The sequence below is a fragment of the Mustela putorius genome, unplaced genomic scaffold (genome assembly GCF_011764305.1).
Source record: "Mustela putorius furo isolate JIRA1106 unplaced genomic scaffold, ASM1176430v1.1 tig00003834_pilon_pilon_pilon, whole genome shotgun sequence".
NCBI classification, from domain to species: domain Eukaryota; kingdom Metazoa; phylum Chordata; class Mammalia; order Carnivora; family Mustelidae; genus Mustela; species Mustela putorius.
The window spans coordinates 22,670,749-22,693,070 of NW_025421987.1; the positions used below are offsets into that span (position 1 = coordinate 22,670,749).

At 34.8% G+C, this 22,322-nt stretch overlaps 1 pseudogene; it reads right to left on the bottom strand.

Moving 5' to 3' along the window:
- Positions 1–11,917: 11,917 nt before the first annotated feature.
- Positions 11,918–15,997, bottom strand: LOC101690718 (annotated as a pseudogene).
- Positions 15,998–22,322: the final 6,325 nt, after the last annotated feature.

Sequence of the window (22,322 nt, forward strand, 5' to 3'; positions counted from 1 at the left end):
ATTAAGAGGAACATATTATTTATATCAGCAGTTAGGAATGAATGTTAAAACTTTATAATAAAGTTGGCAATCAATTCATTTCTGTATTCATATTGATAATACTGATATAAAAATTCTTTAACTACAGAAAAAAAGTTCTAAAGGATAACTTTAAGTTTATCAAGAAGTCACAGAATCCTCTTGTACTGGTTCTGATATCTGAGATTATAGCAAAGAACATGATTTTCTTAGAGTTTAATTACAAACCTATCTAGAACTCTCATTCATTATTATTAATAATTTACATAACAATCAGTCTTTTCAGATCAACCCCAAACTGCTTATAATATCTGAAGTTCAGTTGTAATTTTGTAACATTTATTTCTCAAGAACATATCTACTTACCTTACCAAGTATGCAATTCAAAGTGTCATGTGTAGAAATGTAGTCAATTTGCATGATTCAATGTAAGTAGCTAAGCTTAAATTAAAATAATCAAATAAAAAAATACCTCTGCAGAGCAACAATCTTTCAAATCAATGACATATTTATATAAAATATAAGGTATATGGAAATAAACTTCATTCTGCATTCTGCACAAAATGTCCTAGTGTTTCAACATTTAAGGTTGAGATTAACAAGGGTGTTAATCTTCTTTTCAAGGCAAATATGTGTCTGTATAGATCTCACTCTTTCAGCAAAGATTGAACAAGAGAAAAAATGTAATTTATACAGTAAAATCATAATTTATGATTTCAAAATTCTTGAAATCCTTCTCCAATCTTAAAAACACTGTTGGTTATATTCTGATCTCAGGACCTTTGTGTCTTTGCACATTTTTAGGGAAAAAATAAGGAAGGAATAATTAATTTTAAAATAATTGCTTGAGTACATTAGACTATGTATCTCAAAACACAATAACCAATCTTTCTTTTCTTCATTGATTTTGATGTTAAGGGATATATTGAAGAAAACAGCAAACTACACAAACCTATATTTTTGTCTTTAAGCAACTGTAATAGATTCATTAGAATGAGAAATTTAGTGATCTTATGGACACAGTTCCTTAGAAGCTTTGATATCATTTATAATAGCATTTTTTCTTAATTTTGTTTCTAAATTGGTACCTCCTATCCACCTTTCTAACAGAGAAGGGTACTCAATAATAGTGTGGTTAATAAATATGTTAACTAACTTCTTTTGTTAAGCAAATCAGTTGTCTATATTATGGTCTATATTATGCTTCAGATGTATCTTACCCAAGATTAGTAAATTACTGATCTATCAGTGAATATTGCTATTGCTGTAACTCTGGCTTGATACCTAAAGGAGTTAAACAATCCCTATCAGAGAGATTACATTTCTCACCTTTCATTGAATCTCAAAGTTTAAAAAGTCAAAATAAAACAAAACAAAAACCCAATATGTATATCAATAAAGCACTAATATGTTCTTTTTTTAAATAATATTACCATACCTGTAATTATCAACAAATTCCTGGCTTTCAAAAGCTCTGGACATGCAATACTAAAATTATACCAATAACTGCCTTCCAATCTCTTTTTTACAAGATGACACAAATCTTTCAAAAATTTAACTAATTTGAACTAGGAATATAATGTAATTATTCTGAGTAGAAAAGATTTGAAAGAAGGATAAATTCTATTTCTGCTCTTAACAGCAATATGGTCTCAAGTTATGTAACTTAGCATGCAGTCCTTTGCTCATTAGGTTGTTGCTTTTCCATTAAGGGTCTGCAGAAACCCAAAGGCAAGGGTACTAAGTTTTCACCAAGCAATAAAGAACTTGCCTCAAAATTTGTATCAGTGAACCTTTAAAAAGCATGGATTTCTCTATCTATGTAACTACCTACTACTATCCATTTATTTAAGCACAACCAATGATTAAAAGGCTATTTGTATGTAGATCGAGTTAGTAAAGCTGTGTTAAACTTTTTAGAATCATAAAAAAAAAAAAAAAAGACAATGTTTCTTCAGGAGAACAGACTTGGACTCAATGGTAAGAGTAGAGACAAAATTCTAGAGTCTTTTTTATCATTAAGACATATTAATTGACAAGGTTCTAATAAAACAAGGTTTCTTTGTACCTCATTAAGTGGAGAGAGAGAGAGAGAGGAAGGGTGAGAGTAGAAGACAGAGAGGGAGAGAGAGGGAGAGGGAGAGACAGAAGGGTGGAATATTTAGAAAGGAAAAACATTTTGATATCCAGAAATTTCTCCTGTATCAAAGAAAGATGCAAATAAACTTACTGTCATTTGGTTTGCTGACCTAGAAAATAAACATAATAGGAGACTTCCTATGTGATTTCCTTAGTGGAGATCACACATTTCCTTATTAAAACACACATTTTAGGGGCGCTTGGGTGGCTCAGTGGGTTAAAGCCTCTGCCTTCGGCTCAGGTCATGATCCCCCGTCCTAGGATCGAGCCCTGCATCGGGCTCTCTGCTTGGCGGGAAGCCTGCTTGCCCTTCTCTCTCTGCCTGCCTTTCTGCCTACTTGTGATCTGTCTGTCAAAGAAATAAAATATTTTAAAAATAAATAAATAAAATAAAACACACTTTTGGCATAACGATATCTTTTCTGCCAATATGTTTTGTTTTGTTTTGTTTTTTTAAACCATTCTCTTCAGCTACATCTTATCTCTAAAGACAGAAAGTTACTTGACTTCCAATGTACCTAAGCCTTAATAAGCAACTCTATATCTCACCTTCCAGTGTGATTGAAACCAGGTTGTTTTTCATTAAGTTAAAACTTGGCAAAATCAATTTCTCAATTCTTTGCAGTTTGCTATCTTATTAGACAGATGATCTTGCAGGGCAGAATCTGTCACAATCACACACTAGACTCGGGAAATTTTTGCACACAAAGTGCACAAAGAACATTGGTTCTTGGAGATAGAAAATATCATCAAATAATAAGAATTTACCTTCATCAATTCTCAGATTTACTGAAAGCATAATTATACAAATACAAGAAAATTATATGAAACCATCTTACTGTTTTTTCCTTCTGTAAAATTATCTAATGACTTTACATTCATAAATAGGCACACTAAGTATCTTAGGCTTTTATTAAAATGATTTTATAATATCTTTAAATGTCTAAATTACAGATATTATGTAATACTGGTTATAACACAGTAAAATAATGGACACAATTTACATAGTTGTACAATAATGTATGTTACATAATAGTATAATTGGCTTCCATTCTTCATTTTCTTTTAATTAGATTTTCTTTCATTTTACTAAAGCAAGTAGCAAAACCATCTCATTCCCTACTTTAAAAATTTTGTAACCAAGCTGCAGTTAAGTTTTAGATTGTTTGGGAATTTAAAACTTAATTAATATTGACAGTAAGTGAATCCTCTGAACAGTGAAACAATATATCTTGATAGTCTATTTATAGTCCTATAATAATAAAACTGAAGTTCTGATCGAATCTCTAATATTTTTAGTTTTTAAGCAAAGAGATTCAACAAACTTCATTCTTCAACAAATGCTATTATGATGCTTTATTACACTTAGATATATTAATATAAGTTTATTATATATATAATGTAGGTTTATTATACTTTATAACTATATATCAAATATCTAAATTTTTTAAGAGGTGATAATTTATTAACTACTAAGGAAGTGCCTACTGACTTAATTTAGTCTCCAAAGATGAGTTTAATTAAGTGGATGAGTTACATGAATAAACTTTTTTTAAAATGTTATGTTTTATTAAATGAAGTTGTTAATCCAAATTCAGTTTCTCACATTGAGGAACTACACATAAATCAGCATATATGAGAAATACAGAGTTCTGGATTCATCAGGAGTTTCTAATAGGCATTCAAAATTTGCAAATTTAGGGGTGCCTGGGTGGCTCAGTGGGTTAAGCCTCTGCCTTCAGCTTGGGTCATGATCTTGGGGTCCTGGGATCAAGCCCCACATCTCTGCTCAGCAGGGAGCTTGCTTCCCCCTCTTTCTCTGCCTACCTGTGATCTCTCTCTGTCAAATAAATAAATAAAACATTTTTTAAAAATTTGCAAATTTAAGTAATTGTTTGGCATTTTTGATATAGCCTTGTATGATTGTATGGATGGATGCATAAGGTGAGATGATGAATAAATGTTGCTGAGAGAGAAAGACAAGGAAAAAGAAAAGTAAATTTCTTTTCTAAAAACAATGTTTATCAGCCTTGCTCAAAATATGAATATGAAGGAATTTTTTAATGATCTCCTTTAGTCATAACATACTATGTTTAATAAACAAAATCAATTAAACACTTTTAGCATTACCTATGAAGTATGCATGTTTAATGGCTTGCAACAGATGTAATTCCTGTTTAGTTATATCTTTATTTGCTTATTTGAAGACTGCGTATAAATACTGACTTTGAATATAGTGACAGAACCGCTCTTTGGTAAGCATCAAAAACTTAAGTTATGACACATTACTGAGATGAATAAACTATGATAAATTATGTACTTCTCCTGATCTCAACTGCAAAATCTGGGGATTGCTCTAAATTGGAGTTGTGTCTCATTACCAAGTCTGAATATTTTTGGTAACTTACAATCAATTTTGTTGAAATGAAGTAAAACAGAACACGAAATATCAGGGGTATCTTTATGTTAAGTCTATTTTGTTTATGAAATATTTGTTTTTTATTCTTTATACCCATAGATTCCCTACTGGTTGGTTATAGTCAAGTTTGAAAATCATGTTCAAGTCATTTTCCAAATAATAGACAGCCACATAAGTGGAATAAATCACCATGATTTTGGCCTGACCTTGAAATATCCAGAAATTTCACTTTTCCTCATCCAATTTGTTCAGAGAGACTGGGATGAAACTAAGTCTCAGTACCTATCCGTGGAATGATCCATCCAACCATGTATTCAGCAATTATGTCATGAGTGCTTGCCTATTGTCATGTTCTCAAGATGCAAGCATACAATCATGAATAAAATAGTGTCTTTGTCCTTAGACGGTTTATTGACAAAAGACAGTATTTATTCACTCATCTATTAGAATCTCTATGTAGTCACACGTTTATATCATTTATTAACTGCTATATAATGTGGATGCATTTTTGCCAATCTATTATTTTCACTTTCATGTTACTTTTTTGTAAACTTAAAAATTGATATTTTATAATATTTTATTTATTTGAGAGAGAGAGAGAGAATGAATGGAAAAAGGCAGAGAGACAAATAGACTCTCCATCAAAGGCAGAGCCTGATGAGGGGCTCAGTCCCAGGACCCTGAGATCATGACCTGAGTCAAAGGTGCTTAATTGACTGAGCCACCCAAGTGCCCCAAATTTCCTGATTTTTAATATTTATTTCATAAAATCATCATTTATGTTTTCTAAAATGTCTTCTTTTGTCATGATCCTGGGAGATATTCCTTAATAGTTACAAAAATATGATTTTTATAATTAAAATTTTTATTAAACTCTAATTTATATATTATATGATAGAAGCTTTGGAACTAAAATAGTCTTCAAATTTCTATTAATATAGAACATTACTGAATTTCTGATAAATTATTATACATTCAATTATTACCTATGTAACATGGTCTTTTTCTGTGCTTCTTGTTTTAGCTATATTTGCATTCTGATTTATAAATACATCTCATGAAATTATAATTAATCTGTTTCCAAAGTTGAGATATGATCATATTTCAGTAGTCAACTTTCTGGTCCTGAGGTGGCTCATAACAATATATGAAATGTTGAGAGTCTGGTGAAGTGTTAACATTACAAGACGCTCCTCAAAGCACTAAGATAATATGTTACATCGATTTACTCCCACTTCAATAAACAAAAATTATATTCTCATCTTAACTTTCATTTTTGTTTATTTACAATATTTTTCAGTTTGCCATAGTTTTGTGTCTTTTTGGCATCATGGCAAAGAACATTTTTTCTTTGCCTAATCCCCTAATTTATTGTTAATGATTTCCTGATTTCTTTCTGCTATGATATTTCTAATTTTTAACATATACCTTTAAAGTACTTTCACATTTATAAAATAATGAATTTATTATTTTTATCTTTGTTTCTTTGTAATATTATACACTTTCCATAATTTCACTTAGCCTATATTATATACATTTGGATTTGTAGTTGTTTTATAATTTTTAATTTTGTATGAGAAAATTTGGTTAGTCTAAGGTAGTATATAACTTGCATGGCTGTCATGTGGGGGAAGAAAAGAAAAATATGTTTCCTTCTGTTTCGTTACTTCTCTCCTTTCTTCTACTTTTTCTCAGCTTTTTTACAAAAATATCAAGGGTCCAATTACATTTGCTACCTCATAAAAAAAGATGGCTAAGCACAGAAACAAGCACCCAATAAATGCTTTCTAATGGGATAAACATTAAAATTATATGCCATCTATATGGCTATGATGGTGACTGTGATTAAACATGTAATTTGATTTCAATAATCTTAGAGACTCAGAATCATGCAATAATCTTAGTTTGATTGATTTTCTTTTTCTTTTACTTTTTTTTAATTGTTAATTTAGCTTCCAAGAAATTACCTATACTCACCTGTGAGCTAGAAATGAGACCAAGAGAATGAAATTACTCATATGTAGTTATTAAGTTAAAACAAGGAAAGTTTTTGTCAGTCATATTTATCCAAAAATTGGGAAGTGCTAATATTTCAATTAGTGTGTTTTATGATACACTATGCCTTTTATATATTTTAATAGAGAGTGACTGCATTTTTAAATTCCAGCATTCGATAGGAGATTGAACTAGTTACATAGAAGGGGATTTTTCAATATTGATTATAGATCAAATATGTCACCAAATTTATTAAAGTGATTATTTGTATGGACATCATGAAACCAGAGAAAGATAAATGCCATATGATTGCACTCATGTGGAATTTAAGAAACAAAAAAGATGAACATTGGAGAAAAAGAGGGACAAACCATAAAACAGACTCTTAACTCTATACAAACTGAGGGTTGCTGGAGGCCAGATGGGTAGGGGGGATGAGTTAAATTGGTGATGGGTATTAAGGAGGGCACCTTTTGTGATGAGCACTGGGTGTTTTACCAAGTGAGGAATCACTGACCCTACACCTGAAACTAATATTTGAGTGTATGTTAACTAACTGAAATTTAAATAAAAATTTGAAAGAAAAAAAAGAAATTCTATAGGAGAGTACAAAAGAGTATCCCTTTAAGCTCTGTTTCTATAAAACCACAGTACAGAAGAGTATCCCTTTTGAGACTCTCTGTAAACCACACTACTTAACATTAAAGAAAAAGACAGCATTAGTTGGAGTGAAAAATAGAAAGCAAAAGAGAAAAAGTTCAAGTAGGCATTTTTACTATCATTTTATTGACCAAACAATTCCAAAGTAAACATAAGGTCAGAACTGTGTATCTGCTTTTTTTCTGGTAACTGTGCAAATGTCATGTAGTAAAAATAAATTAGATGCTAACAGTCCATACATTTTGGAAAAATACTGAATAACCTAAGCTAATTAATCCATCTAATGCATGAACATGTCTAGTTACAATTCTTGAGGCCCACTGTAGCCCTGTTATTGTTAACTGACACTCAATAAGTTGCCCTCAGCATGTAACATAAATACGGTCACAAGGTATTAGGCCATACCTTCAGAAGATGTTCAGGTACAGATGCAAGAGTATTATAAACCCTTAGAGAAGGGTGAAATAGTCTTAAAAATAACTGAAATACATGAATTTTAATATTTGCTATCACTGATAACATATTGCAAGAAAATGTTCTCATCATTTACAGGTTATACAACTACTCAGAGACAAGCATGCTTTGGCTAGAATTATTTATAAGTAATTTCAGCAAAAAATTTCAAACTACTAGTTTTTAGGCCCCATAAGAAACACTGTTTAGTATAATTTATGTGTTTCTACCTATACATTTTCTCAATGAAATTTTATATGCTGACTTTATTATTTATTCCCCAATAGATAAATAGGTTTCAAAAAAATAAATAATGCCTTACTATATCTTGGTATCTTCTGTGGACATAACATTTCTAGATATATAACAAGATTTCCCAGAATGTACCAGGACATGGAGAGTTTTATGGAAATCTTTTTCCATATCTTCAATTTCTATTATTTTAAGATTTTATTATTTATTTATTTATTATATTTATTTATATTTATTACTATATTTTATTTGTTTATTTTCTATATATAAAAGTATATATATATATATACTCTCTACATATACATATAGAGAGTGAGAGAACATGTGCACTCATAGGTAGTTGGAGCAGAGGGAGAGGGAAAAGCAGATTCAGTGCTGAGCATGAAGCCCAAAATGGGGCTCAATTCCAGGACCCCGAGATCATGACCTGAGCTGAAAATAAGAGCAGATGATTAACTGAGTCACCCAGGACTTCACCCCCCATATATTCAATTTCTATGTGTATTCTAGTCTTAACCATACCTGTCTGAGAAGGATCTGAATGTAAAGCGGTTTCTCTTCCCTTTCTGAACAAATCAGAACGGAATCAGACATTTCCTTACCCCAAAACTGAAATTTATTAGGCTACACTGTGGTAATGAGCACAGTATTTTTTTCTCATTAGCCTAGGTGATAAAAATGTTCTAAAATTAGATTATGGTGATAGTTGCTCAGTTCTGTAAATACAGCAACAGTTACTGAAATCTATGATTTAAATAGGTAAGCTTTGTGGTATGAAAGTTATATCTCAACAAAACTGTTAAAAACAAAGAGGAAGCTAACAAAGAAAGATGGTCTAGGACACCAAGTCCAGGACACCTAACAGAATAAGAATTGAAAAAGTTGAGAAAAATGAATCTAAATATTAGGTCACAAATCCATCAGTGGATCAGGCAATTTGCTATTTTATTTTACTATTTTATTTTATTTCTATTAACAAAATTAAAGAAATAAATTGTCATGTAACAGCTTTTTACAAATAATTTTCATGATCAATCACTCTTTGCTTCTTGACATACTACTCAGAAGGAATTCAAATGACATACCTGAATGACATTTTTAAGTTTAGAAAAACACCTAAGAACAGAAATTTCCTTTTATAGCCATCTCTTTGATTTGAATGTATTTCAATATAAAATTGTAATCTCATCTATGTTATATAAAGTGCATCTCCAATCAGAATTTACTCAATGTAAATTTAATTATTTCATAATTATTCATCAAACTGTATATTACAATTAAGTTACTCTGATAAATTGTGTGCAAAATAATCCTAAAAATAACAAAGAAAAATATAATTCTTTGAGTTTTGGGTGGTTGTTGTTGCAAGGGAATAAGGCAGGATGATTAATCAAAGAATTTCAAAATAAAATAGATTAGAATAAAATTCTATGGAGAAATTGGAATAGAATTATGTGTAACTCTATGAATTCAACGAAAAAATATCATGAAATAAAATTTTGGCTATCAAAAACGTTATTCATTTCATGCATTTTTAAAATGTATTATGGTTAATATATTTAGATTTCACAAAATACATTTTAAATAGTCACATAAGAGTATTATTTTCAAATATCCATACTATACACTGGGAATGATAGGGTTTACAACTATGTAAATATATTAAAATATTATTGTAATATTAATACACATAAACATAAAATCATGTAAGGAGGTAAAAATTATTTTAGGTAGGAGGCATTCAAAAAACCTGAAGGATCCCATTCTTTACCACTGAGATAGTCATCTATATCCCAAAGAACATGCCATCTTTTAATGAGCCTATGTTTTAATGCTCACAAGAAAGTCATCTTATTAAATAATATATCCAGAAAAATGATATAATTATTCTTTGTATATTACTTGAACCTGAATAGCCATTAACCCTGGAAAAGCATTTTTTAATAATGTTTAGAGGAGTGATTTATAATTTATGTTGGTTTCTCAATCCCTTATTGTATGTTTTATTTTAGTTCTCTCATTAATTATTTAATTTACATGTCTAACACAGACTCTCCTTTTTAAAGCCATCAAAACAATTTAAAACATATCAGAAAGTAATCCTCTTTTGTAATCTGATTTTCTCATTCTAATCTCAAGTTTAAAAGCAAAAGCTTTCTAATAAAATCATAGTTGACATGCTATTTTCCAAATGTCATCAACTTTTTCTTTCTACATACATCTTTAATAGGCTCTTCCTTTTTTCATACATATTTTACTGCAAAAATGTTTGCCATCAATATTAAAATGTGAATTATACCCATATTGGTGTACATAGCTTTCTAAATGCTATCAAATCCAATTCATTATATAGTAGTTTAATGGCATAGATCATTCATTTATTTTTTAACACAAATTTGCTTCCCCAATCAATAGCTTTTAAACTACCTTTATCCTTGTTTTTCTACTTCACTTCTGGAATATAGAGACAAGAAATGAGGGTATTTTTGTGCTACAAATTTCTGTATAAATTTTAGGAAATGTGCAATACTGAAGAGACAGACTCCATATCTAACTAATAGTTATGAATCAATATTGAGAACTGAATGCTTATTTAACATACTGCATCATTATGGAAACTATGAGTTTCAAAAATCTAGACATTTTTGAATCAATTGCTTATAAGAATAAGAAATAGATTATTTCTTATAAAATAAGAAAAAGATTATTTAGCACTTAACTTTTGGCTGAATATTAAAGGCATCAGTCATATTAAAAGTATAAGTCATTTAAATTTAGAATACAATTCATGTTGGATTCTCATTTAGTATTTGTAAATAACGTTTCCAAAACCCCAAAGATATTTTAAAACCATTAGTAAAATTAGACAAAGATGTGAATGCATAGCAACTTATATTCTGAATTCAGAAAAAAAATATAAAAATTTATAATCAAATAATTACTTCGAGTTCAATCTTAATTCATCTGACTTTAATTCTTACTTGAAGTTACATAGTAGATTGAAAGATTGGCTATTTTGAGAGCATGTATGTCTCTTTTGGTGCTGTTTATTTATAAACTATTAGTCTTGAATTTGTCACATGTAGTGACACCAAATGAGAATAGAACAAAGCAAACATGGGTGTGGATGACTCTAAATCTTTCTTCATAATACCTATTATTTCCAGATCTCATTTTCCCCAGGTTCCTAATTATGACTCCTTTTCCTCTTTACAACCTGGTTCTGTATCTCTCTCATCCAGTTCCGAGTGCCATTTTCCCCTGCATACTTTAGTATCTTCCTTGATTATGGCCTTTTTTTTTCTTTTTCTATACTCTTTTATTTTATTAAGTCAACATTGAGTGAATGTTCTGTTCTGTCTCCTGGAGAACCTCACTCAATGTAAATCTCAAAACATTTCTGTCAGACTCCAGCTAGCTCAACCAGCATTTTTTAGACCTGTAACATTGTATTTAGGTAAATGTGTCTGTGTGTAACAGTGCCATTAATTCAACCTCTTAGGAAGCCTACTATGTGCTAAGAAATGTCCCACACACTCAAGAAAAAAATAAAGCTCTGGAAGAGAGGTCAAAGGCAAAGTCGAAGATAGCTTTTCTTAAGCTTTACTGTATCCAGAGAACAACATGAGGAATGTAAGTAAGGGGTGACTGCAAACTGAATCACATCTGTCAGTTTAATTTAGTGGAATTGGGAAATGCATGATCATTACTATGTTAATAAAACACTTCCATATAATTAAACTGATTTATGCAATTGAGCCAAAAATGCCTTTAAAAAAAAAAAAGATTTTATTTATTTATTTGACGGAAACATCACAAGTAGTGAGAAAGGAGGAAGCAGGCTCCCTGCTGAGCAGTTTTGTTTGTTTGTTTGTTTGTTTTGTTTTTTGTTTGTTTGTTTTGTTTTTGTTTTTGTTTGACAGTGCACTCTCAGTCTTTAACGGCTGTGGGGCGTCACACACCCAGGCCTTGAGCCAGCGCTCAGATCTTGTTGAAAGCAGCTATGCCGATGCTCTGCACATGCTCCTTGAACTTGGTGATCTCCTCCAGCAGGTCGGTCCCCACCTTGTCGTCCTCTACCACACACTGGATCTGCAGCTTATGGATGTCATAGCCCACGGGCACCAACTTGGAGCCCCGCCCGATCATCCCTTCTAACCGGATGGAGCACACACAGGCCTCCAGTTGGGCCATGTCTGTCTCATCGTCCCAAAGCTTGACATCCAGGAGGACGGAGGACTTGGCCACCAGGGCGGGCTTCTTGGCCTTCTTCTCGGCGTACTGCCGCAGCCTTTCCTCTTGCAGCCGTGTGGCCTTCTTGTCTTCTTCCTCATCGCTGCCAAACAGGTCAGTGGCGACGTCCTCATCGTCCTCCACGGCAGTAGCTGCCTTCCTGCCGGGGGCTCCACTTGGCACATGGGAGACACGTGCTGGGTCTGTGGGGCTATGGCCCGTGTGTGGGGGAGCTCTTCTCCAGCACGCTCAACCGTGCTATCGCCCTCGCCCCGCAAGGACAACAAGACGCCCTGGTTCGGATGCATCTCCTTATTTCCACAAGTCTACACACTTATATACGCTTACATGACCAATCAGCAAGCAGGGTACAGGAGGGAGCGAATCAGGCTGTGCACCTAAACGAACAACTTTGCTAGCAACCAATGCTGTTTACTTCCTCTTTGGGCGTTCCGCTTAGTCTCACGAGGCAATCCTAACCTGGCAACTAGCCAGGCGCCATCTTTTAATGGCGGAGGCCGCCCTGGCCAGGGGCCTGCCTCCGACATCTCCCCCTTTTTTCTTTTATGGCAGGGATCGTGCCTGTCTTAGGTTTTCAGTGGCAGGGAATATCCTTACCCATCATCAGACGGCAGATATCAATGATCTGCGTCCTGTCTTAGGTTGGTATATTTCCCCCACTAATCTTACCCGTCATTGACTACCGATCCAGCATACTTAGCCACACTTGGGGGGATGTTCCAGCCTCGATTGCTAACAAGGCCTGCACCATGGCTTGCTGTTGCCTAGGTTGCTGTCGCTTCCAAATTTGCAGTTTCCTTACTAGCAGAATCAAGCCCACTACGAGGATTATCATCAGACTAATTATGCTAGCCCATTGTTTCGTAAAGGTTAACACATCTTGCAATGTTTTAATTATCTCTGGGAGGGTTGCAAGCTCAACTCTGGTGTTATTTATCCTTGTTATCCCGAGTAGCAGGTGCTGAGTATAGTTTTGGAATTCTGCGGACTAATTCCCCCGCAAGTATTGGGAGAGCTGTCGGGAGACATTCTGTAAGTCACTCATATTATTATAGGCTATGGGAGTTACACAAATTGCCGGGAAGGGTACTATACATCCCAGTCCCAATAGGGCCCCCCATAAGTCCACTTGTTCTTGAACCAAATCCACTCTCTGGTTGACTATCAGGATTCCTGCTTGCAGATGTGCATTGATCTGAGTCTGTGTTTAAAGGGCAGCCGCCATTCCTTCTGCAAGGGTGTTCACAGCTTCCGCAGTGGGTATAGTTGTAGCAAGCGAGACTGCTGCTGCCGTGGCAGCTGCTGTAGATATAGCCAATGCTGTCACAACAGCGGCTGTGATAACAAAATCTCTCTTCTTTCTGGATAGCACCACCGGTAACTTGTCCTCTGGAATGGAAACTAGGATAGGAACATGGGTAGGGATACGCATAATCACAGCCAGCTTGAAGGCCGTAACATTCCAGCACTGGAAAAGACAGCAATTCTTAGTGCAATTCAACATATCATTCAGCTCGCTAGCATTTGTTATGAGGAAAAGGAATGGTGGCCAGACGCATATGGAGTGGGCTGATAAGTAATATTATTGGGACAAGACACATTAACTGTTGTCTCAAAGGTACTAGAGTCATTTTGTTTATAAGAACAGTTGAGGAATTTGCCACCATTTAACATGGACACTGCTGAGATATCAGTACATGCTCCTAGCAAGTTACAGACCTGCCATGCATCAAAGGGAGAGGATGGAATATGAGAGAAGAGTTAGTCACTGGTAAAGGATATGGCCATGCTTTAACCACTGCCCACAGCTCTCTGGCTTGAGTCTGCCACAGGCGGTGTAGCATCCCCAGAGTTATCATCCGCATCTTCAGCATCATGACTGGTGTTCGGAGGCAAGGCTGCACTGCTCTGGGATCCAAATTGGAGCCTCCTTTTCCTGTGGAAAAACACATACAGACCCCCTACTCCATACTAACACTGGATCTGGTCCATTCCACTTTCCTGTGAGGATGTCCTTCCAAAGTACTAAAGGCTTAGGGGAAACAGCAGCATCACTTGCATGTCTGTCTGCAGCTGATTTACCCGTTTTGTCCAACGTTAAAAAATTCAAAATAAAGAGAATGGTGTTGAGCTTATCTTTAGGGGACCTGAAGGTGTCTCCTATTCCCCCTTTTTGTTTATAAAGCAGATTTTTTATTGTAAGATGCGCATGCTCCACAACACCCTGTCCTTGTGGGTTATAGGGTATTCCATGTATCAAGTGAATGTCAAGTTGTTGAGGAAGGCTTTAAAGGGTTGTGAGGTGTAGGCTGGACCATTATCTGTCTTTAATTGGCGTGGCTTTCCCCATGCGGCAAAAGCCTGTAGGCAATGGGCGATAACATCTCTGGATTTTTTCCCCCCCGTATGCACTGAGGCGAAAATTATTCCAGAGCAGGTATCTACAGAGACATGAACATATCCTAACTTTCCAAATTCTGAAACATGTGTGACATCCATTTGCCATATATGATTAGGTAACAAACCCTTAGGATTAACCCCCAAGGACGGTGCAGGTAGTAAGATCACGCAATTTCTGCAGGAGGCTACTATGTCCTGTGCCTGTGCTTTTGTTATGTTAAATTTGAGGCGAAGAGTTAAAACATCCTGTTTCTTCAAATCCTCCCCTAAGTGGTCCCATTGAAGTATGTTTAGCAAGCCTTCATCTAGGAACCATGGAGCCGCCTTTTCCACTGTATTCAAAAAGGCCCGAGCAGTTTTTGCTTTTAGTGGAGTTCCATTGGCTTTCAGCAGGTCTTCTAAAGACCCTTCCAACTGCACTTTAGATACTTCAGATCCCATTATGAACACACAGACAACAGACGCGGACGTTAAAGACTCACCGCTAAATTCCGGCTCTAAGGCCGCCCCGCTTCTTATTGCGGACTTGTACAAATTTCCCACCTCTTTGATCGTGGTCCCTTCCCCGCTTACCTGTAGTTTCGATAAGAAAATCCCAGCTCTATGGCCGCCCTGCTTCTTGTTGCGGTCTTGTACAAGTTTCCCACCACCTTTGTCGTGGTTTTACCCCGCTAACCTGCGGACTTCTCCCTTGCAAGGTTTTTCTATTTTTACTCCCCGCTTTACCGCGGAATTCTAATTTTTGAACGTGGCTAATGTCCCCGCTTACCTGCGGACCTTTACTCCCCGCTTTCCTGCGGATTACCTTGCAAGATTCCTTTATTTAGTTCCCGGGTCTCAGCACCATTTATCGCCCTCGCCCCGCAAGGACAAGTCGCCCTGGTTCGGATGCATCTCTCTCCTTATTTCCACAAGTCTACACACTTATATATGCTTACATGACCAATCAGCGAGCAGGGTACAGGAGGGAGCAAATCAGGCTGTGCACCTAAACGAACAACTTCGCTAGCAACCAATGCTGTTTACTTCCTCTTTGGGCGTTCCGCTTAGTCTCACGAGGCAATCCTAACCTGGCAACTAGCCAGGCGCCATCTTTTAATGGCGGAGGCCCCCCTGGCCAGGGGCCTGCCTCCGACACCGGGCCTCTAGCTGGCAGATGGCCTGCTGCAGGTCCTGCACCACTCCTCGCAGGCTCTGATTCTCCACTTCTAGGCTGGCAGTGCGGACAGCAAGCTCGCTGTGATGCCCGCTGGGTCCGCTGGATGCCCCAGGGCCTGAGCTTCCGGCCAGGGATTTCTGGATGTTCTCCCTGGCTCTCGCAGTGTCTCGGAGGATCACACTGGCGCCATTCTCCTGGCGTGAGAAGCCCGCCACAGGCCCGTGGCCACTGCTTCTAGAGTATTGCATTTGGCTCAAATGCAATAAAAAAAGCAGGCCACTGCTTCTAGAGTATTGCATTTGGCTTAAATGCAATATAAAGAGCAGGCCACTGCTTCTAGAGTATTGCATTTAAATTTTGTTAATTTTGAAAAAAACATAAAAAATGACAATTCTCTTACAAAGTAAAAGCCCTGTACAAATTCAGTGCCCTTTCAGACCATAAGCTGAATTCTATATTAATTAGTACTAAGTAAACAACTTTAAGAAATAATTACAATTTCATAATAAAGAAAACTAAAATGGACACCATTAGTACCATGCTAGGAATTCAAAATTCTACACCCAAGATATAAAAAGCTGGAAGAAGTGCTGCTTCCAGCTTGCAATGCAAAAGATGTTTCACTCTTCATTGGGCAGTCGAGTTATGCCACAGAATAGATTACCACATGAACGTGGCCACGATACAAAGGCAGATAAGTGCTACCCAGGGAAGAAACCAGGTCTTGATATAAGGTGGCTGAGAATAGGCAGCACATTAGGCTCAAGAGGTACACGGTGTACTTACAGAAAGAGGAAAGACTGTACATACCATTCATCCCCTTGCAGTGTGTCATTCCTCCAAGGCCAGTGGACCCTTCTGCAGCCAAGCACCTTACCTCCTGCTGCAGTGGCAGAATCCTGACCCTTCTTGTGATCAGGTCTGAAATAGAGGAAGCTGGAGGGGTGCCTGTAGCCACTGATACACATTTAAACAAAACAAAAAACACATTGAGTCTGAAACAGATAAAGATATCCCACACTGCCCTCACAGCACAAGCTATGAGGGCTCTTTTCTGTTGGACAAAAATATTACAAACCGAACCCATTCTCATGCAGCCCAGTAGGAGATGCAATAGACTGGCATGTCTAACTTTCCAGATGTTGGTCCAGATGTGCACCAACCTGAAAATCACAATTTTTTTCCAAACCTATTAGAGACAAAAAATACTGTCCCTGCAGGGACAAGTGAAAAGTAAGCATATGCTTATTAGGGTAACACATGATAAGGCTGAAGACTTTACCAGAAAAGTTGACATCTGATGGAAGCCAAGTGTGCTACAGACCAGACTCTTTCTCTATGAACCCTGCTTGCTATGTGCTCACAGGAAAGAAATGGAAAAAGCAGTAAGAAAAGTTTATGGATTAAAAAAAAAAAAACAACTGTGCCAGTGGGAGCAACAAAGTACTTGACCTAAATTAGTCTCTACCATGAAGGGTGGGGAATGAGAGGCAATAAGCATTCTTGCCTTTAATGCATTGATTTAAAACTAATCATAGCTGGAAAGATGGGAACAACAAGGGGAGGATAAAAAGTTATTAAAGGGATGGTCAGAACTACATTCTGAGACCTACAACCAGTGCAGGTGAGTAGGGAGGGCCACATACCTTGAAACCAAGATAAGGTGTAAGACAAAGACAGGTTTAATCTACAATTGAGACTCCACACATCACTACCATTGCCACACCTAGCTAAGGAGTTTTGAATAACAAATAGAACATTACTGGGAGATAGACAGGAGGGGAACAAGAGCATGCAGAGGGAACCTCTCTGAGGCTTGGAGCAAAGGAAAGACCCAAAACTAAGAAGGAGCAGACATTGCTGTGATAAGCCAACTGCTTTAAATTCAAGCTTTTTTCTACAGGACTCTGAAACCTGAAGAGAAATGAATGTTATCATATCAACAACAAAATCAAACCCACCACACCTTCTAGATGGGTTAATTCACATGCCCAGTCCAAAGGCATGTCCATTTCCAGGGATCAAAACCATAGACCTCAGTATTACAGTTCCATAGAGATGTCTAGCTTTTAACTTGCAAAAACAACAACAAATACTGTAAGTTACATAAAAAGGCAAGAAAAAATATACTTAGAAGATACAAAATGAACATCAAAACTGGTTTCACATAGTACACATAGAGTCTAAAAGAAAAAAATGTCTCCACCAAATACATTGAGCCATTAAAAAATCTATTTATTGTACTTCATGAATTTTTTTTATTAATTAAATACTTCATGAAAAATTTTAGAAAAATAACTTTTGCTCTGTGAAAAACAGTGTTAAAAGAATGAAAATTCAGGCAAGTCACCCACTAGTATAAAATATTTTCCCATCTTGTTTGTGAAAAAGTATTTCTATACAGAAAATACAAGGAATTCTTCAAATTCAACAATATATAAGCAAAACATTTTTTAAAAATAGGCAAAAAATCTAGACAGGCACTTCATTAAAGAAAGATACACAGATAGCAAATAAGTTTATGAAAGCATATTCAATAAAATGATTAAAAAAAAATTAAGCCCACAATAGGATACCACTGCACACCTGTTAGAATGTCTAAAATATGAAGAAAAAAAAACCTGACAATACCATGTACTGAGAGATGGAGAACAAATGAGACTCATATAAAGCTGTAGACAGTGTAAAATGGTACAGTCACTTTGGAAAACAGTCTGGTCATTTCGAATAAAGTTAAATATATACCTACCTGTGACCCAATAACCTTTCTGGGTATCTCCCCTAGAGAACAATTGCTGAAATCCAAATAACTTCTACAGTAGAGAAAATAACTGACCAATAATCTTCAAAGTCCCGAAGTAATACAAGACAAGTCTGCAGAACTATCACAGACTGGAGGAGACTACAAAGACAGAATTAAATGTAATGTGGAATACTATATTGAATTCAGGAAAAGAAAAAAGTTATTAGTGGAGCAACTGCTGAAATCCAAATAACTTCTAAACTTTAGTTAACAATATTGCCTAAAGAGCAAATTCTTAGTTTTGATGAATGTTCTATGTACAATAATATTAATTTAAGAAGAGGCTGGGTAAAGGATATTTGAGAACTCCTTGTAGAACTGCTGAGCAGTGAGTGGTCTGACTCATATATATTACAAAATAGATGAAAATCTTTGTGTGTGTGTATGTACATGTGCCTGTGTGTGTGATCGTTGCTTTTGAAATAATAAGGATGGACCTAATCCACTTGGGTATAAGTAATATTTAGATAATTTGTAACTGTAAAGCAATAACAGAAAATGATGTCTAAATTTCTTGGTATATATATTTATTCATAATATAATTTAGAAATAATTATGAGCTTCAGACTAATTGAGGACATAGACTAGCTGAAGGTATCCCTAAATCCTGGAAGTGAATAGAGATAGAAAAATTTATAAATTTACATACAGCATTAGTACATATATAATAATAGTACATGTAATACTAATGTACAATAGTACATATGGAGCTATATATCTGAGAAGAATTGGTGCACAATGGAATAATGTTGACTTGGTAGGCGTGTGCTAGTATTAGAATTTCAAATGGAGCTTATAGAAAATTAAACCCATGAAGGCTAACACCATTATATATCAGTACTATGGGTTCTCTGTTAAATTTGACTATTTGACATGTTGTTATGTTAATATCTATATTAACAAATCTCACATAACAGCCAAATAAGCAATAAACTCCAACAAAAATGAACAACAACAAAAAATCCAATTGTGTTTCCAACAAGAATTCTGAACTTTAATTAACACTGTTCAAGTCACACAATCCTTAGTTATGGGTTTTGCTGACATTAACTAACCTTATTATTTTGAAGCATTTCTACATATGTTAATTTGATTTTATGAGGCCCATTTCATAATGCACTTAGACATGTCAGCCCAGGCATACTATGCCTAATTCACACTTCATTCATTTTGATACCATTTGGCTTTCAGCCTCATGGTAGTAATAACCTATCATGTGTAAATAAATGCCACATGATTCACACTCTGTTCTGTCTCATTGCTTATTTATCTAAATACAGAGAAAAAGGACAATGTGTTGTAACCTACAAAACGTTAATTTGCTGCAAAACGTCTGGATAATCTTACTCTTTATTAACTGGTATTCACTGATACCTTAAAAGCCCAAGGATGAAATACTTTGACATAAAGTGTCAAAGAAGTAAACTGAATATGAAATATTTTATATAGAAAAACTGGATCTGATCAAAATCTTGGTTTTAGTCAAAGGATGGCTTCAGAGTTAGAATCTTATATCTGAGAATAGAATTCAGAGGTTTATCCTTATGGATTAAGTTCAATGAATCCTAGTGTGTTTAGTAACAATAGTAACATTGGTAAGGTACTTAAAGTATGCCAGACATGGAATATATACTTTTTCCTCTTAGAACTACATTGGGAGGTAAATACTTATTATCCTTACATTAGAGATGATAAACGGAGCAACATATCCAGAGTCTCAAGCTGGTAAATAGCAGAATCACGATCTGTATGAATAGTCAGTATGACTAAATGTTTCACTGTCTCTGCCTAACTGAAATGAGCAGTGAAGTAAGCTATGATGTAGATAGGCATTTCTGCAAAACCATAGATTATGTTCCTTTTGTAATCATGCTGAGAAAGTCCTTCCTCGCATGAAGTTTATATGCATTTTATTTTTTCTACAAATTTGTTTTTTAATTGGAAATTTTATCAACTTAAATTCATTTTGGCTTAAAGTGTAAGGAAGAATATGAATTTTTTTCACCAAATGCTGAAATCAATTATAAATAATTAAGTTTTCCAAGGAAGGTCTTGAAAAGACCAAGACAAATACTGAAGATTACATGAATTCAGATGATAATAAGTCTTTTGGTTTAAATTTTATAAAGAATTCAAAAGGGCTTTATTTTATAACTAATAAAAAAGTCCTGCTCACAGATAAACCTGTTTAGCTGCCTCAATAGTTTTAGAAGCAGTCAGTAATTAGTAATTTCATGAAACTTTTACTATTGGTCTCAAACACTTGTTCTCATGGTCACAACTGTGTAAAGTTACCTTGTTCATCTGAAAACTAGAAATTTGAATGAGATATTGTATTTTTGATGTCAAATCCTTTTATAAATATATGAACATTCTCATTAAAAAATCACATTGTATGTATGATGAAAGAATTCATTTCAGTGTGTATGATACTGTGGGAAAAATGCAAAAAAAGTACCCTTGAAATCTATAAAGTTATTAAGAAATGGATAAAATTAATGCACTCTAATTCAACTTCCCTAAAGATTTTAATTTTCATATTCTGAGGTAGAGCCTGATTATAACTATTTTTTGTCTGATCATAACTATTTTTAAAAGTATTTTATGGGGGGGCGCTTGGGTGGCTCAGTCAGTTAAGCTTCTGCCTTTGCTCACTTCATGATCTCAGAGTCCTGGGAAAGAGCTCCACTTTGGGCTCCCTGCTCAACAAAGTCTGCTTCTTCCTCTCTCTCTGCCCCTCCCCCATCTTGTGTTCACTCACTTTCTCGCTCTTTATCTCTCTGAAATAAACAAAATCTTTAAAAAAAATTAAAAAATAAATTTAAATAGTATCTTAGGTAATTCTAGTGTGTTTTAAAATGGAAGAAACTTTTTAAAAGGATGCCGATTTTTAATATGTAATTAATGTGAATTAAAAGCACTTAATAAGAAATGCCATATGTATAATATTAGAAGACAAGATTATAACTAATGTCACCACTCTTGGAAACACAGTAATTGTGTGCTGCACCACATTGATTATCATTGTTTTCCATTAGGTCACTAATTCAAAATGAGAGTAATTTAGATGTCCTCAGAACGGTATTTTAAAATATTTTCATAAAACGTGTTTCATTACTCAATTTTTTAAAATGAAGGTGACATTCGCTGGAAAGAGTTGCTATGCATGAACAAAAAATACCTGAATTGAAGTCATTATCCATCTCATTGAGGAAGAATTTTTCTTAACATTGAGCTCAGTGATTTAGATAAATGGGGGGCACTGGCTTTGAAATTGAAATACTGATGACAAAATAGTCTGTTATTTAGTCATTAAGTATAGTATTAAGCTGCCTTCCAAATAAAAGCTTGCTGCCTTCTGAATAATTTTTAAAACATCTTTGGATTTAACATGTCTCCAAAGAGAATGTGAATCTAGGAAATAAAGCACTATATAACTCAAGTTTCTTTCAGCTCTCTATGACATTGGCAAATTGTTTTTTCTTTCAGTCATTCATAATTGTGACTTGTTGAATAGTATATTTTCTGTTTTAATGTTCTGAGTCACTGTAGTTTATAACGTCTTAAAGGTAAGAAAACAATTTAGAAAATGATAAATGTAAGACCGCTCTAAGAATTTTCTAAACAAATTATGCAACAAATTAAATAATTAAAGATCCATAGATAGGCCACTCACATTATTACCAAATGCAGATCCTTATTTGGATTTTCAGTAACTGATTATGATTAACTGAGATTAAAGTGAACCCCAAAATTGTGGTGATTAGAGG